We start from the raw sequence: 14772 nt of genomic DNA on the forward strand, positions 1-14772 counted from the left end.
ACATAAGAGTGCTGGCACGAGGTGCCTAGTCAGCATCTTATCCTTCTGAGCTCAATGTGCATCAGAGTGCTGGCACGAGGGGCCTAGTCAGCATCTTATCCTTCTGAGCTGGATATAGTACACATCAGAGTGCTGTCACGATGGGCCTAGTCAGCCCTTCATCCTTCCAAGGTTGATACAGTTTGCATCAAAGTGCTGGCACGAGGGGCCTAGTCAGCATCTTATCTTCCCAAGCTGGATATAGTACGCATCAGAGTGCTGGCAGGAAGGGCCTAGTCAGCATCTTATCTTTCAGAGATGGTTATAGTATGCATAAGAGTGCTGCCACGAGGTGCCTGATCAGCATCGTATCCTTCCGTGCTGGATATAGTATGCATCAGTGTGCTGACACAAGGGGCCTAATCAGGATCTTATCCTTCTACGCTTAATATAGCATGCATAAGAGTGCTGGCTTGAAGTGCCTAATCAGCATCTTATCCTTCTGAGCTCAATAGACTGTGCACCAGAGTGCTGGCATGAGGGGTTCTAGTCAGCATCTTACCGTTACGAGCTGGATATAGTATGCATCAGAGTGCTGGCACGATGGGCCTAGTCAGCCTTCCGCCCTTCCAAGGTTGATACAGTTTGTATCAGAATGGTGGTACGAGGTGCCTAGTCAGCATCTTATCCTTCTGAGCTCAATAGAGTGTGGATCAGAGTGAGAGTGTTGCATGAGGGGCTTGGTCACCATTTTATCCTTCCGAGCAAGATATAGTACGCGTCAGAGTGCTGTCACGATGGGCCTAGTCAGCCCTTCATCCTTCCAAGGTTGATACAGTTTGCATCAAAGTGCTGGCACGAGGGGCCTAGTCAGCATCTTATCTTCCCAAGCTGGATATAGTACGCATCAGAGTGCTGGCAGGAAGGGCCTAGTCAGCATCTTATCTTTCAGAGATGGTTATAAGCATTTTATCCTTCCGAGCAAGATATAGTACGCGTCAGAATGCTGGTACTAGGGGCCAGGTCAACACCTTACAAGCTGGATATAATATGCATTAGAGTGCTGGCATGAGGTGCGTAATCAGCATCTTACCCTTCCAAGCTGGATAGAGTATGCATCAGAGTGCTGGATAGAGGGACCTACTCTGCAACTTATCCTTTTGAGCTCAATAGAGTGTGCTTCAGAGTGCTGGCACAAGGGACCTAGTCAGCAACTTATTCTCCTGAGCTCGATAGAGTGTGCACAAGGGTGCTGGCATGACAGGCCTAGTCAGCCCTCTGTCCTTCCAAGGTTGATAGAGTATGCATCAGTGTGCTGGCACAAGGGCTAGTCAGACCACCTTCTTTCCGAGGTATAGTGTGAATGGGTGTTCTGGAAATCTTCTGCATGCTTACAACAGCCAGATTGTCTGCAGGAGGGATGACAGGACTAGCTAGGCTCCCACCCTTCCGAGCTTGATACATTGTGCCTCAAAGTACCGGCACGATGGGCCTGGTGAGCCTCCCATCCTTCCAAGCTCGATACAGTGTTCTGTGCCGCGATGACTAGATAGATAGACAGATAGACAGACAGACAGACAGACAGACAGACAGACAGACAGACAGACAGACAGACAGACAGACAGACAGACAGACAGACAGATAGATAGATAGATAGATAGATAGATAGATAGATAGATAGATAGATAGATAGATAGATAGATAGATAGATAGATAGATAGATAGATAGATAGATAGATAGATAGATAGATAGATAGATAGATAGATAAAGTAGATACACACTGCGCACCTTAGACACACCACCCCAGTTTTTTAAAATCTTCATAACTTTGTAAAGGAAAAATGGTTCTAAAGTACTGGCAGCATTTTGACTTGCTGTCTTCAAATAAACATCAGGGACTTGGTTCTTCATGGCTTTTGGAATGTTATCTTCCTTGAGAATCCCTTACCCTATAGTCTACCTGTGTCTCATGAAAGTGCTCGGTCTTAGGACCGCTTATTTTGTATATGCCGAGCGCGCAGCGCCCATAGGGCTGAAAGGGCTTCAGCCCCTCCCGTCGTGTGTCCCAGCCCGTGCTGCTGCAGCTCGAGCTGCTGTGGGCTAGGCGAGGCAGTGTCTGGAGTGTCCGGCACGCCTGAGTTTTTCACAGGTCTTTAAAGACCATTTACATATTACATACCTTTGTAAACTGGTCACCGAGGCTTAGTTTTTTTTCTGGTTCCAGTACACTCTGGGCCCCCTTACATTTGTATTTTACATTTACTGTCGTAGTGTAAGAATGCATTTTAGAGTTGCCAAAAAAAAATGCCAGCCATGTGTTGTTTAAAGAACCTGCAAAGACCTTGTCTTGACCCTAAATAGGGTTATAAATAAAAAAGTATGTATTGATTTGTAATGTGACTTCTGTCTTTGTTCCCTTTAATTATCAGTCGTGGATCAGGCAGCCCCAGAACACAATACAAAGTGCTTTCTATATATATTTGCTGTTTGAAGTATGCACAGATAAATGCTGAAAATACTGCTTTATGTGACTGTTCATTTTTGTACCGTCTGGGACATCAAAATAATGAGCTGGCAACCCTACTCATAAGACTGGAAGTTTGTTGCAGGATCAGCACATTATTTATTTCCTCCTCCCTTGATCCCTGATTAATGCCATAATAGCAGGGCTTTCAGTGGGCCGGGTCCTGGCGGTGCTCAGCACTGCAGTTCTTAAAAGCAGGTGCCGAGACGGGTATCTATAGGGCTCTACATTTTCACCTTCATACTGGAATGGAAACAAATCTTAACTCTGCAGCAGTTCACTGTTTTGATGTAACTTTTATTTTTTTGCCGTTCTGTATTGCCAAACTCAAAGTGCTTTACATCAACACCAACAAGGACGTCTTCATTTATTTTTTGGTAGGCATGGACGATTAAGTGATTTGCCCTTATAACACAGGATGTTGAGCCGAAGCTGAGACTCAAACCTGCTTACTCTGCACCAAAGTTGGCAGCTCTAGCCATTACGCCACAACCGCTTGCGCAAGAACTAAAGCATTTTCTATTATAATATACCACAAAGCCATAGATGTATGTATGCATGTAGTATATTTATCTTATGCAACTAACAACCTTTGGCAAAGCCAATAGTCCTGGCTTGTTGTAGGTGCAATGTTACTTATTTGGAGGCAATAACAGAAGCAGCGAAATACCAGTCGGGCAGCACATTATGCTGAGCACAGATTTTTAGCATAAATGTTTTAATTATATCGGCCACGCCCCTTTGAGAGACCCCACTCCCCCGTTTTTTTTATCCCACTCAAAGCCCTGCATATTAACAATAGTTTAACTTTTATCTGAAACCCTACACCGCCGACAATAACATGCTGAGTTACTCCAAGTGTCTGGGAATGCACCCTGCATTCAGACAACTCACTCCTCATTCTCACCCCTTCACTTTCATGCTCACCCTGCACTCATAGCGATCACAATGCACTCACATTGATCAACATACACTCACACCATTCACCCACTCACCCTGCACTCACAGTGATCACTCTGCACACACAATGCACTTGCTCTGTTCACCCTGTACCTCACCCAGCAGTCACACGAGCACACTACTCACCCTGCACTTATGTGACATTTCACTCACCTGTCCCCCTCAATGATCACTCTGCAATCTCACTCAAACAAGCCCATCACTAACCATGCATTCATTAGTCCCACTCTGCACTAACATGCGGGCCCAAATTCATGTGGTCACCTCACTCACCCTACTCTCACACTGTTGCATCGCTCACCGTGCACTCACATGGGCCCTCCTGCCACCCACAAAGCACAGAGGGTTAATGCGCCTGTGCAGCTCACAGAACTGAGTGTAAGTAAACTATGAGTAGCGCTATAAAAAAATGAAATGTTTGTCAGAAAGGTGCTTCACCGAGATGAGGTGCATTGTTGGTGAGTGGTAGTGAGGGAATTCATGAAGAAGGAGGAAATGGGGCAGGGGGCCCCAAAAAAGACTGTTACACCGTGTGCAACCAGTGCTAGGTCCAGCCCTGGCTGGGAGTGTTAGCCACCCACCCTGCCCCCGATGTTCGTGTCTTGTCGTGCCCCTGGTACATGTCCTCACACAAAGCGCACTGGGGTAGGGATCTTTTGTCTAGTAGTGCTTTACCAAAGCCCTTATTATTAAATAAACTAAAAAATTATCATTCTACATATGACAATATACAATATAGCGCTGTGCTTGCACAGATGTAAACCCCTCAATTAATTAAAAAACGAATGTCTACCAGAGAGTTTCAAAATTGGAGCAAGGTACACGCATTTCACAGTACTAATGTGGCATTTCCTCTGTTGCTTTTTAAATGAGTGGAAGGTGTCCTAAATACAAGTTAGAGGGAAAACCACTTGTACAACAAGGGCTCATGGTAAAATAATACGAACATAGAAGACATGCCACCAAGCCTTTCAGGTCATGTGCACTGTTTTAATCATCCTGTTCACGGACTGCCACTTCCAATCATACAATTTCTCATCATTTGTAAACTGGTGATTTCCTTTAACAATTGCCATGAGGGAATCGACATACGGCGTTTTAACCCTGTATGAATGAGATGGCTCCTTGGCCTTAGATCAGAAAGGTGCAACTCCAACAGCAGCTTTGCTCGGAGCGCTGCTGCTTCTGCCTGTTAAAGCCGAGGCTCTCCTCCACAGCTGTGGCCGGGGCTTCCGTGTGCTCGTCCGAGGTGTCCAATAGACAGGATCTCCGGAGTCTTCCGAAAGCCAGGGGATACAGGATCCCAAGGGGATACCAGATATTACACAACACCGGAAGTAGGCCACTGTGACTACATTTCATCACAGAGGCTACTGATGTCCGTAGACGTACGTAGCTTGATTTAACTTTATGAAAAATGCATCTACAGCACGCACACTACTCTCAAGGACACCTATTGCTATTACCCATCTTAAAGTTATTTGTTTTATTAACCAGAATTGGGTAAACTAGAATCAAACATGAATCACTGTGGGGGCGCAGAGCCTCACCCCACATGATCTGAAGAACTTTAATTAACCATTACACAAGGATAACATATCATTTCCAGCAGCCTAATATACTTACAAAATGATATCGCATACAATAATTCTGTGGGAGCAAATGCCATGGATTTCTAGGAGTGTACCACAGAAATTTAAAAAAAAATGTTTTTGCAATTCACTGGAAAGTTAGAAAATTGCTTAAATGCAGGAGCAATTCTATGGGAACAAATGTAAAACTTTTCTCTTGTATATCTGGCTCTCACACTGCCTCGAAAACTCCAGTAATTCACACACCCTAGACTCAACATCATAACAATCACTCGTGGCACAAATAGAGCTTGTTGCACATCAATAATCTCAACAGTTTAATTAACCTTTCTTTGTAAAACCATTGTGGGCGCAGGGAACCCCTAAATTCTTACAGCCCAAAAGACAGCTCAATAGTGGCCACAGATAGATGAGTAAATGGTGTCAAACCTCAAACTCATGAGGCAATCTGTGCCAAGAAAAGACACCACACAACATATAAAAATACAGTCAACTAAGTAAAAAGCAAATGCCATAGAGAAGGCCATCAACAGACAAGAGCTCCTAGAATGCCACAAAAACCTGGTCGACTTGCAGTCAGGATTCCAAATGACCACAGCACTGAAACAGCCCTCATTGCTGCCACAGACAACATACGTAACATCCTCGACCATGTACATACCACCACCCTCATCCTCCTTGAACTCTCTGCTGTTTTCAACACTGTCTTTCACCACATGCTCATCACCAGACTGCACAGAGCGGGAATACAAAGACAAGCACTCAAATGGCTAGTTCCTTCCTCTCTGTAAGAACAAGAGTCAACCTCACACTATTCACATTAGAACCCAAGGACGTCATCTGCAGAGTCCCACATGGATCATCACTCAGCCCCACACTTCTCAACATATACATAACTTCCCCTGCTAACATCATCAGATCTCATAGAATCAACATAATTTCCTATTCTGAGGACACCGAGCTAATTTGTTCCCTGTCAGACAACACCATCACTACCAAGACGAATTTCAAACAATGATTGACCAGCATGGCCAATTGGACAAAAGAAAACTGCCTCAAGCTCAGCACTGACAAAACTGAAGTGCTGATCTTCTGTAATAAGAGCTCACCTTGGGACTCCACCTAGTGGTCCGCTGAACTCAGACCCACACCCACCCCAACCAACCACGCTAGGATCCTACGGCTCATCCTGTACGACAACCTCACCATGAAGTCTGAGGTCAATGTGTCACGTCCTCATGCTTCCACATTCACTGTATGTTGCTAAAATCTTGAAGTGGCTCCCACTGGACACCAAATTTACCATCACGTAGGCCCTAATCACAAACAGATTAGATTAAGGCAACGTACTGTACACTGACACCCCATCTTCTTCAAAGACTTCAAAGTATTCAAAACGTCGCCGGCAGACTCGTCCTCGACCACCAGTGCCGAACCTACAGTACACCACTCCTCAGAGAGCTCAACTTGCTCCCCACCCATTCAAGTCAATACACAACACGGGACCAGCATACCTCAATCATCGGCTTCACTTCTACCAACCCACCAGATAACTGCGCTCAGCATCAGTCTCATTTGCACACACATCCGCATCCACAGAAGCAGAATGATAAGTCAATCATACTTCTACCAAGCAGCCAAATCCTGGAATGACCTCCCCAACACACCAGGACCTCCTCATTTCTTGAATTTCGCAGGAAGCCGAACACCGGACTTTTCAATTACTCTTCTTGCGAGACCATCAAGACTGCCTGCACTCACACCCAGCCACACCACACGCCTACACTCAACTACTCAGTTACTGAATTCCCTCAAAAGGGGCAAGCAGCACTCTGGAGATCTACCTTACAAGGACAGACTCAATAAGTGAGTTCTAGGGCAGAAAATAGATAATTTTAATAATATTTATTACATAGTTCAAAGGGGCATAATAAAGAAATTGTAAAGCACAGGTGCATAAGTCATTGCCATGAAGGCTGTCAGTAATAGGGCAATACAGAATATCAAGTACAATCAGAAAAAATCTAAGCCGCAAATGAGCCGCAAAATCAATAAAAATCGGACAGCGGAAAGTATCGATATCAGTATCCGAAGGTCATCTTGCTGACCACCAAATTTGAGGGTTTATATTCAGAATCTTCTCCTAAGATAAAATAAAAACTGCAGATTCATTACAGTGTGAGCACAAGAGTTATAATTTCAGCAAAGCAGAGCACATTTTTAATAAACACCATATTGTCTTACCATCTAAGCACTATCCCACTACATGAGTATTGATTCAACCCTTTTGTGCTGATGTCATCTGGAGATAGTAGGACAAAATAGTTACAAAACAATAGTAAACTATTGTGAATGAATACAGTACAGTGAGGTAGCAGAAGAAACCTTGATTGAATCACAACATTACTGAGTCTATTTTGGAAGGATTTCCTTGAGAACAGCAAGAACAATGTCAATGGAAATTGTTTGACACAGAAATTAACAATGTACATGTAGAGTGAGACATGCATTTTGAACAAGATGGTTTTGAGGCCTAAATGAGCCGTGGTTAGCATAAGCCAGGTGATGGCACTTAAACATGTCATAACAAATTTGCATCACAATAATATAAACATGTAAATTCAAGTGCAGTCTGTATTCTGCACATTTTCTAATAATACACAGATTTTATAAATGAACAAAAAACTCTTACAACTCCCCCTCTGATTATTCTATAATCACTAAAACCAACAATTAGTTTTAATACAGTCTGCATTGCTTTCTTCTTCTTGTGATTCGATTGATCAAACAGTTTCAGTTTCTCTGGAATCTTCCACCTCAGTCTCCTTTCACTTTCTCTTAGATGATCTCCTTTTCTCTTTAAATCCACAATTTAGAAATATTAGTTCAGGAACTTTGAACAAGAGAAACACAACAACTGTACAAATCAACATAGTACCTATGGGAGTTAGTATAGTTCTAAGTATAGTCCCTCACAAGCTATCAATCCACTCCACAACTTTACTAAAACAATTCCCTATTTCATTAAACCAAGAACCCACTGCAAGGGAGTAGCCAGAAAAATAAAATACCCCCACATTGAACCAAAGCTTTTATGGCCGAAGCAAGAGAAGGAAGTCATTGCAACCCTCCACATAAGAGCTCTATTATCTCTTCCATACAAGCAGCTATCCATTCATCCTTTCATTCTTCCACCCACCCACTGATATCCACCATTTCACCTGTACAGTCTGTCATCCATTCATTCTTTCATCCATCATTCAGTTTTTCACTATTCTGTCCATCCATCCATCCTACCATCCATATCCAAACCGTTACATCCATCTTCAAACCTATCTATTAACTAGACCTCCCCTGTGCTAAGCCATTTTTTTTGCTCTTTGGGGTAGTTCACGCTTAGGCCCCTGTAACTTTTTGTCCGCATAAGGTATCAACATCAAATTTGCGTTCCTTTTTTCCAACACCCTGAGGATTCTTAAAAAATCCAAGTTTTGTGGAATCCCCTGGAGAGGACCCAGAAATTAGCCAATAAAGCAGCTACATTTTTAAAAAATGTGAAACAAGTGCTGCAGAAGAAAGCTGTCCCCCCCCCCTGCAAATGGTATGAACTAAGTGTCTGTGGTGCTGAAATCACCAGCTTCTCAGCTTTCAGGGACAGGAAGACTTTTGTCAGGAAACCGCAATTTTCTACACAGTTTTGGCATTTTACTGGGACATAGTGTAATTTTGGTATTTTTTGTGCTTTCAACCTCCTCCCAGTTGGTGGTAGAAATGGGTATAAAAGCAATAACGGATCCCGGAAAGCTATACATGTCTGAAAAGTAGCCCAAATTCTAAACTCAGCAAGTGGTCATTTGTGTAGATCCTTCAAGGTTTTTTTATAGAAACTATCAGTTGAAAATAAAAAAATATTGAAATGAGTTGGTAAAAACAGTCATTTGTGCCAACGTTTTCACCTGTAACTTCTTCTAGGTACGGCATATTTTTTTAAATGATATACCGTTACATCTGCTGTGCCTTCTGGTTGCTGAGATATATAGGGCTTGTAGGTTTATCAAGAACTTGAGGAACCCAGAGCCAATAACTGAGCTGTGTCTTGCAATTGTTTTTCATTGCGTACCAGGTATATAGCAATTAATTTAGTGAAATATAAAGAGTGAAAAATAAGTACAAAGGAAACCTATGTATTCCCGAAATGGGAACAAAATATGGAGTTTAGAAGCAGTGGTTATTTTCACATCTCCAAAATTGTGGGTACCCATAGGCGCATGTGAATTAGAGGTAATTTTTCATAATGACTTCTTTTTTTTTTACAATTGTCTTACGTTTGGAAGGCAGGAATGCAAAGAAAGTCAATTAATAATAACACTTGTTCACTATTCTGTGTTCTTCTAAGTCTCCCAATAAAAATAGTACCTCACTTGTGTGGGTTGGCCAAGTGCCCGTGACAGGAAACAGCCCAAAGCGCAACATGGTCACATCACATTTTTCCAGTGAAAACTGACACTTTTTTCTCAATACGCCTAGCTGTGGATTTTGGACCCTAGCTCTGCCGGCACCTAAGGAAACCTAGCAAACCCTATACATTATTGAAAACAAGACATCCAGGGAAATCCAGGATGGGGTGATTTGCGTGGCTCTTGTCAGGTTCTGTTACCCAGAATCCCTTGCAAACCTCAAACTTTGTAAAACAAAAAATAAATTTTCCTCGCACTTCTGTGATGGAAACTTCTGGAATTTTTGAGAATCCACAAACGTCCCACCCAGCATTTCCCAAAGTCTCCCAATAAAAATGGTACCTCACTTGTGTGGGTAGGCCTAGTGCCCGCAACAGGAAACGTCCCAAAACACAACGTGGACACATCACATTTTTCCAGTGAAAACTGACCCTATTTTTGCAATGTGCCTAGCTGTGGATTTTGGATCCCAACTCAGCCGGCACCTGGGGAAACCTAGCAAACCTATACATTTTTTAAAACTAGATATCCAAGGAATTCCAGGCTGGGGGTGACTTGTGTGGCTCTCACCAGGCCTTTTACCCAAACTCCCTTGAAAACCTGAAACTTTGCCAAAGAACCCCACATTTTTCTGATGGTAAGTTCTGGAATCTGCAGGCGGGAACAAACTTCCACTCACCCAGCATTTCCCCAAAATTGTACCTCACTTGTGTGGGTGGGCCAAGTTCCCGCAGCAGGGAAGGGCCCAAAACGTATTGTGGAGACATCAAAATTACCGATCACAAAATGACCTGGTTTTGCAAGGGGGTCTATTATTAAACCAAAGAAAATCCGTGGGTCTAACAGATTAGGAGCATAAACAGTACATGTTATCAAATCTCACCTCATTCTAAGGGGAGTCCTTTAAAGAGGACGGAATCCCATCACCCACCAAGGTGGCATGCTTCATCATCTGGGATCTCCTCTTGGTTGCAAAACCTAGTGCAACCAAGGGCTACAACCCCCTCCCTAGGAGGGAGGAGCTCAGGGATGTTTTGAGTAATCAAGAATAGGATCTATTGATATCCACTAGAAGTGAAGCGGTATACATGTTTTTAGGGTGATGGTTGCAGTGCGTGCAGTGATGAAGTGCAAAGCACTTTAAAATTGGCTACCAGGAAGAAAAACACCTTTAATTAGATCTATCCTGGTGTCAAAAATAATACCAGTGCGCATGCAGCTTAGACCATATAACTGCATTAGTCCGAAAATCAGGTCTACATGTTTCAGCTATGTCGATCAAGGTGTGATTTCAGCCTTCCTCAGGACCTAGATTGTTTATCGCTACTGCAAACATGTGTAAAGATACACGTTTCCAATGTCTCAAACTATGTGATTGGATACAGTACAACCTATAATTACCTGTGGCTTCATGTTTTAGTAAAATGTCACAGGATTGTTAGACGTAACCTGTAGAGAAAGCAAGAACAAAAGTACATGCTAGCATCAAGGTTATAACCCAGTGGAAGCAGTGAAGTGAAATGAAACTGTGAAAAACTAGTACTGTTAAAAATTGCCAGCCATGACGCTGCGCTGACATCGCTGGATACACAATATGTGTATCCTATATCTAATAGTATATGTAGCAATATATTTGTAGAATCTATTATATGCTTACCCGTTGATGTACGGGTGTACTCCTCACCTCACCTGGCATCAGCTCCAGACGTGAGGCACCGCTCTATCTTAAAAGAAATAAAAACCATATTCACAGATCGATCTAATAGTCCGTGGATATGGCTAGCTGAAAGTTTTATTGTCAACATTTAAACTTGATCATGACCAACTAATACACGGGGAATATGTTGCCAGGTGTCTCACAAAATACGTTGTCCTCATTGCCAATCCAGCTGTGGCAGCAATTAGTGAATATGTGAATATTAGATGACAGTGGATTCTCATTTCTGTATTACTAGGAGATACATCAACTATTACTGGTTCACTCAGTTGTTAAGATGTACATATACTCAGAAGGACACATTTGTAGTAAACAGAAATACCAACGATGTGTCTAAAGCAAATTCATAAATATGATATATGAAATTGCAATGATTGTGGGGTGTGGTATCTGCATTACCACAAAGTATGTACACAGTTGTTAATTCACTCAGTTGTTTACAGTTAGGAAGGTTAAAAAAAGTGCATCCCTTATAGGTCAAAATTCCACATTTGTATCAACAGTACAGTTCAGAGGTCTAGTATTAATAGTTTACTGGTCCCACAGGGAATATAGTGTATGGGCCACCTAAAAATAATATTTGTAACATATTTTATTGATTTTCAAAATGTATACAATACAAAAAAAAACATCGTCATAAACAAAAAAGAAACAGTGGTGTGTAAGTAGCCATATTTACAGTCTAATCATGTGACAGGAAATTGTTCCAAAATATTATAAGACAGTGGGCTCAGCGGTGTACATCACAGTGTTCACAGACGGCAGCTGCCCTCTAATATACAGTTATACATGACGATACTTATTTTGACAGTAGTGTACAATGGTCATCCACACTAACCTCGGGTATTACATACAGAACAAACTCTTCCAATCTCCAATGAGTGCAGACAACAAGGTATATTTAAAAATAGATTACACAGGCCCAACAGTAGCTCCGACATCCATGTCAGCAGCAGAACTGGTAGACCTGACACGTGCCCAGTCAATAAAAGGTTCCCATATATCCCTGGGTCTGGAGGTAGGTGACATTAGTTCCCAGAATATAGCAAGCTGAGTCTGCCCGTATGTAACCTCCCGAACCCAGTCTTTTACCGTGGGTTTTCTCTTCTTCCCCCAACATAAAGCTACCTGTTGTTTGGCAAATAACAATAATCGTGCATGTAATTTGCGTTTTCTTACATGTGTGTCTCTGACATATAACAACAGTCCGAACAGTGGGGGCGGGTTCAAAACTAGACCTAGGGTTTGGTTTATGGATTAAAAAATTTGAGAACAGTAATCAGTGATGACCAGACATGCCCATGCCATGTGGAGGAAAGAGGCCCCGAACGCTACACAGCGCCAGCAGCAGTCGTCCTCCCTGAGTCCCATTTTAAATAAACTAATAGGCGTTCTGTAGTAGCGATGTATACATTTAAAATGAATAAGCCGAAGTTTATAACTAGGCGATAGTTCAGTCATCTGGGCACAGCAATATGACCATTGGTCATCAGTTAGAGGGGGAACCAGCTAGTATCCCATTTAAGGCGAGCATTGGAGGCAGTCACAGGTGCATCATTCTGCATATGAGTATATAGTCTGGTAATAAGCTTGCGCGGCGATGGCGTAACCAGCAAATTTTCTAGAGCAGTCAGTGGGGTGGGTTGGAATGGGAAAGCTGCATGTAGCTCTCGACAGGCTGCACGGAGTTTGTGGTATAAAAACGTGTCTCCGAAAGATATCTTCTGGCCTTCTACTGCGCTCGGAGGGTCCCTGAATACTCCGCCCGGGTAGAGATCAGCAAAGGTTTGAAGCAACATTGCCTGTGCTACCTTAGTAGTGATCTCCCCCCTAACATTTGGAAGCATGGGATTCTGCGCCAGAGGGATTGAAGGTGTGTATAAGATCTGCGCGCCTGCTCTTCTACGTAACCCATCCCAAGCCCATCTGAGAATCTCAGGAGTATCTATGCAATCTGTGGGACGTTTATATTTCTTATAAACTGCCACCTTAAGCGGAACAGGCGCAACCCCATCTTTCTCGACAGCCACATGAGGCTGAAATGGCGTCTGGTGTACCTAGTATTGTAAGAATTGTGCCTGCGCATGTTACAGCGCTTAGCGTCAAATTCCCCCTCCGGCACAGACCAACTACCTCAGCATCGAATTCACTCAAATACAATCATTTGGTGGGGCCCATAACACCAAATATACTTACACTCCGTTGATCTGTTTTTCCTAAGGGAAATACGCCTCCAAACGCTGACATGAAAGGAACACCTTTACCTTACACTTAGACACATTAACCTCAGACCTAAGATATCCCTCTCATAAGGAGATGGATCATTTAGTTGTTTTGAAGGTTTAGATTCACAGTCATTTATCTAGTCTTAAATCCCATCAAACTCTCTTTTTATAATAAACGACACAACACATTTGTCAATTAATCAAATATTCTTTATCTAAGAAATATTGCAAGAAACGTTAGAAATCATCATCAGCATTTTAGGATATCATATTTACCTATTCTGGCTAAAGTCGTCCTCTAAGTCAATCAGTCAAGGAAGAATTTATTCAGCAAAGTTAGGCCGCAATTCAGTCTCTCAAAGATTCAGGATAACAGCTGTCCAGCAGTGTCACCGTCATCTCCGTCAGCATAACGTCAGGAAATCGAGTTCGTCAAAGAAGAGCGTGTCGATCAGCGATATCGTTAGCGTTTTTTAGCCTAATTCCCTACCTACTTTTATAATGAAAATAATGTCAAAAAGTATCAAGATCGGGGTTTAGAGAGTCCTGATTGGTCCATTTGGGGTAGCGGGGTACAGTTCTCAGGGTGTCGAATGATGAAGTCATCAAACTTGCTTGTTCCGGCTTTTAAATTGAGCTTTGTCTTTGGTCTTGGATGGGTTCCCGGAGCGCCCTTGAAGGGTACATGTTCTCCCGGGGTCAGGTCCAGGCCACTGCTGCTGGCGGTGACGCCTGCGCACTTCACCCAGAACCTCGTTTTGTCAGGGCAGTCACGTTCAACGTCTCGTTCAGCTATCTTGTTTAGGCCGAAATGCTCAACTTAAGCAAAAGAAACACAAAAACGTAATTAAAACATAGAAATGGCTAATAAAATGTTATCCCCTTGCTAATACCCATATGTGTGTGTATTTATCTAGCAGAAGCAACACCCAGAGTGGTTTATACTCACTGAATAAAGCACGAATCACAAATACATCACCAAAGCGACATATAACATACAATATTCTAGTTTTCTACTATTAATATGCGTACTCCAGTTAGTTTACAATTAATATAGCCATGCAAGGTTCAATTCCCACGTGTAATTCTTTTGTTAATATAATTGGTGAGTTATCACTTCAAACAAATTAATAATATTACAATTAATAGATTATTCAGATTAATATAAACATGCAGAATGGGGGGGCTATACAAAATTTTGTACTACCCGCTCCAGCACGCACAGACCGCGTACAGCTTCATGTCCGGGGCACCCAGCCCTCCCTACCTGGTCGATAAGGATAGAAGCTCCCAGGACACCCTGGCCTGACCTCCGGC

This window comes from Triturus cristatus, chromosome 1_1 (genome assembly GCF_964204655.1).
Source record: "Triturus cristatus chromosome 1_1, aTriCri1.1, whole genome shotgun sequence".
NCBI classification, from domain to species: domain Eukaryota; kingdom Metazoa; phylum Chordata; class Amphibia; order Caudata; family Salamandridae; genus Triturus; species Triturus cristatus.